Source organism: Ursus arctos, unplaced genomic scaffold, assembly GCF_023065955.2.
Source record: "Ursus arctos isolate Adak ecotype North America unplaced genomic scaffold, UrsArc2.0 scaffold_1, whole genome shotgun sequence".
Classification (NCBI taxonomy): domain Eukaryota; kingdom Metazoa; phylum Chordata; class Mammalia; order Carnivora; family Ursidae; genus Ursus; species Ursus arctos.
The window spans coordinates 58379697-58384340 of record NW_026622763.1 but is presented as its reverse complement, the minus strand read 5'-3'; the positions used below and the strand labels follow the sequence as shown (position 1 = coordinate 58384340).

General features: G+C 38.1%; 1 pseudogene; it reads left to right on the top strand.

Annotated features, from left to right (window-relative positions):
* Positions 1 to 411: 411 nt before the first annotated feature.
* LOC113248195 (stathmin-like) lies at positions 412 to 1110 on the top strand (annotated as a pseudogene).
* Positions 1111 to 4644: the final 3534 nt, after the last annotated feature.

The following is a 4644-nucleotide window of genomic DNA, read 5'->3' as shown; positions in this document are numbered from 1 at the left end:
AGGGCACACACATAGTGATAGAAATTTTCTAATGGGGTAAGGAGCAATAGATAGATTCTGACCTTTTCATATGCCGTCTCCAGACCCTTTCAAAGCTAAGCTTAAAAGAACTGGAGTCAGGAAGAGCTGGGGATTGATTTAGTTAAGTCAATTTCTAAAGCGATGTGGAAATGAACCACATGGAAGAGAAAGGGATTTGCTTATTTGTGTTTACATTTTCTCTTCTGCAAAATAAGACTATATACTTCCTACTAGTGGAAGAAGGAAACAGATAAAGTTTTGAAGGTGACTTCATAGTTAAAATGATTTATGAAATGAGCTGTGGCATATCTTTAATCAATACATCAGAATCTACACACACAGTTGAAAAACTACATCATATTTTTAAAATTTTTTAAATTGTGATAAAAAATGCATAACATCAAATTTACCATCTTGGAGAATATGGCCAGGCAGCTCGGACTAAGCTTGGTTTTCCTCGCCAGTGGATTCTGCAGAATGCACTGCCTGTCTCTTGTCTGCTGTTCACCATGGCTTTTTCTGAGATCCGTGAAAGAACTGGAGAAGCAGGCCTCAGGCCAAGCTTTTGAGTTGATCCTCAGCCCTTAACCAAAAGAATCCATCCCACAATTCCCCATTTCCCCTCCAAAGAAGAAGGATCTTTCCCTGGAGGGAAATCAAAAGAAATTAGAAGCTCCAGAAAAAAAAAGCAAGTCCCATGAAGCTCAGGTCTCGAAGCAGTTTGCTGAGAAACAAGAACATGAGAAAGAAGTGCTTCAAAAAGCAACAGAAGAAAAGAACAACTTCAGTAAAATAGCAGAAGAAAAGCTGACTCACAAAATGGAAGCCAACAAAGAGAATCAAGAGGCACAAATGGCTGTCAAACTGGATCGCTTGTGAGAGAAGGACAAGCACACTGAAGAAGTGTGGACGAACAAAGAATCCAAAGATCCTGTTGATAAAACTGACCCAATTTGTTCTGAGAACCCATTTTCTCCCCTTCCTTTTCCCCTTCCCAAATACCCAAAGAAGGTACTTACTGGCCAGTGTCATTTTATCTTTGCCTTCCTGACGAATATTTTAGAAGCTGATGTAGGACTGTATCAGTAGATCTAGAGAGTACCATGTTGTTTTAGGAGCTAAAGGGGAAAAACTGAGTGTTGCAACTCTTTTTCTAAGTATTGAAGTCTTTCCAATGTAGCTATTTTTCTTGTATCTTTTCTACTTCAGTACACCTGGTGTCCTGGGTTAGCGGCAAGTACCGTACTGGCTCTGTGAAAACATGTTTGTGAAAAGAGTATATAGTGGGTTCTTTCAAACCATTAAATACTGAATATCTGTTCACTTTTAAACCCCAATTCTGTCCTGATCTTACCAGATGTTACTGTACTTGAATGGTTAATAAAACTGCACAGTGCTATTGAAAAAAAAATTCACCATCTTAACCATTTTTAAATATATAGTTCAGTAGTTTTAAGTACATCCATATCATTGTGAAACAAATATCTAGAACTTTTTCATCTTGCAAATCTGAAACTCTATAGCCATTAAACAACTCCTATTTCCTCCACCCCAGCCCCTGATAACCACCACTCTACTTTCTGTTTCTATGAATTCTATTATTTTAGATACCTCATATAAAAGGAACCACATGGTATTTGTCTTTTTGTGACTGGCTTATATCAGTTAACATAATATCCTTAAGGTCCATCATCTTGTAGCATGTGAAAAAATGCGAAAAGGATCCCCTTCCTTTTTAAGGCTGAATAATGTTCCATTTTATGTATACACCACATTTTGTTTATCTATTCAACTGCTGATAAACATTTGGGTTGCTTCTACTCTTAGGTACTGTGAATAGTGCTATGATGAACATGGATATGCAAATATCTCTGAGTCCCTGCTTTCAATTCTTTTGGATATACAGCCAAAAGTAGGATTATTAGATCATATGGTAGTTCTATTTTTAACTTTTGTGTAACTGCCGTACTGTTTTCCACAGCAGTTGCATCATTTTACAATCCCCTTGTACAGTGTACAAGCGTTCCAATTTCTCCACATACTCAACCAACGTTTATTATTCCGTGTTTTTATTTTTAATAGTAGGCATGCTAATGGGTACAAGGTAGTATGTCATTGTGGTTTTGATTTGCATTTTTCAGATTACTAATGTTGAGCTTTTCATATGGTTGTTGGCCATTTGTATTTCTTCTTCAGAGAAATGTCTATTCAAGGCCCTTTGCTTATTTTTAATCAGATTATTAGATTTTTTGTTGTTGAGTTGTAGCAGTTCTTTATTTACCCTGAATATATTAATCACTTATCACATATATAATTTGCAAATATTTTCTCTCATTCTGTAGCCTGTTGATTGAGTCCCTTGATACCCCAAAATTTTTCAGTTCAATGTAATCCTATTTTTCCTTTTTTGCTTGCATTTTCTGTGTTTCTGGTGTCATATGCCAAGAAATCACTGCCAAATTCAACATGATGAAGTTTTCCCTCTGTTTTCTCCTAGGAGTTTTATAGTCTTAGATCTTTATGTCTTTAATCTAGTTTAATTTTCGTATATGGTAAAAGATAAGGGTCCAACTTAACTCTTTTGCATATGTATACCCAGTTTTACCAAAAATATTTGTGGAAGAGACTGTTTTTTCCCATTGGGTAGTCCTGGCACCCTTGTAAAAGAACATTTGGCTATATAGGTAACGATTTATTTCTGGACTCTCTATTCCATTGATGTAGTTGACTGTCTTTATACTAATGCCACACTGTTTTGATTACTGTGACTTTGTGATATGTTTCAAAATCAAGAAGTATGAGTCCTCCAACTTTTTTTTTTTTTAAGATTTTATTTATTTATTTGACAGAGAGACAGCCAGCGAGAGAGGGAACACAAGCAGGGGGAGTGGGAGAGGAAGAAGCAGGCTCCCAGCAGGGAGCCTGATGTGGGGCTCGATCCCAGGGTCCTGCGATCATGCCCTGAGCTGAAGGCAGATGCTTAATGACTGAGCCACCCAAGCGCCCCAACTTTTTTTTTTTAATCTCAAAATTGTTTTGGCTATTCAAAGTCCATTGAGAATCCATAAAAATTTTAGGATAAATTTTTCTTTTTCTTCAAAAAATTCTGTTGGAATTTTGATAGAGATTGCATTGAACATGTAGGTCACTTTTAGTACTATGGACATGTTAACAGTACTAAATCTTCCAATCTATGAACATGTCTTTCCATTTATTTGTGTTCTTTTAAATTTCTTTTTGCAGTATTTTGTGATTTTCACTGTACAAGTCTTTCACCTCCTTGGACAGGTTTATTCCTAAGTATTTTATTCTTTTTGATGCTATAATAAATATAACTGTTTTCTTATTTTCCTTTTTTTGGATTATTCATTGTTATATCTGATAGATTTTTAAATAATATGCGATTAGCTGTCTTCCTTTTTGCCATGATTCCTTTCTATGGTAAGTTTACTTAATCATGAAGCAGAATGGAGTTCCAGGGTCTGTGTCCCTCTGATGTACACCCATTTCACTGTCACCATTCTCCCTGTTTCCAACCACAGTGACTTCAGTACTTCAGGAGAACAGAATCAAAACAGAGAGTCAATAAAGATGGTAACATAGGAGGCCCCTGAGTTTTGCTCCATCAAATATATAGTTACACCTGGATCAATTCCCTGTGAAAAAGATCCAGAAACCAGTTGAGTTACTCCTATATATTGTGCAAATGAGAAAATAGATTGGAATGGGTAGGAAAGGCTGAGACACATGTTTGCCATAAAACTCTTGCCTGGTACAGTGCATACAATCAGAATGGAACTCCCAACTGCCAAATGCTTCCTGAGGAGCAGAGGGACCCTGCACCTAACACCCTAACTTTGAAGACTTCCACATTTGACACAGGCTCACAAACACCTAGTTTGAAAGCCAGTGGGGTTTTCATCCATGAGACCCACAAGATTATATCAAACAGAAAAGCAGTTCTTAACTGGCTATCCCGGCCAAGGCACAGCATAGACGGAACAGACAAAATATATCCTCCCACTTTTTTTTTCCCTGTAAGGGCTTTATCTGCACATTTCAAAAGCTGCTGCCTGAAGGTCAGGCCTATGATTTAGCAGGCATCTAGGAGCTCTGCTCCTCCCTCAGAGACTAGGAAAGTCAGCACACATTCCCCCCATCTTCTCCTTTCAGACTTTTCCAGGTCACCAGTGTTTCCCTGACAGAAGTTTGAATACCCATCCATACCTCAGTTTTTGTAGCTGCTGACCAAGGGATGGATCTCTGGATTACCTAGCTCTGACAGCCATTGGAGTTTCCATTCATGACTTAAACAGGGATGCAGCAAATAAAGAAGCAAATCTTAACCGGCTATCATCCCAGAGCTCAGCACAAAGAAAGCAGGCAAAAGTGTCCATCTTCCAGTCTTTCTCTGAAAGGGATTTATTTGCACTTTAAAAGCTGCTGCCTGAGGGTCAGGTTTCTAATTTAGCATGTATCTAGTGGTTGGCAGCCATCATCTCCAGACACTGGGAAAACCAACAGATACCTCCTGTCTTCTCCCTCCAGCCTGCTCTAAGTCACTAACCAGTATCTCCCTGGGAGAAGCCTGTACACATGTCTGCACTCCAACTTTTACAGCTG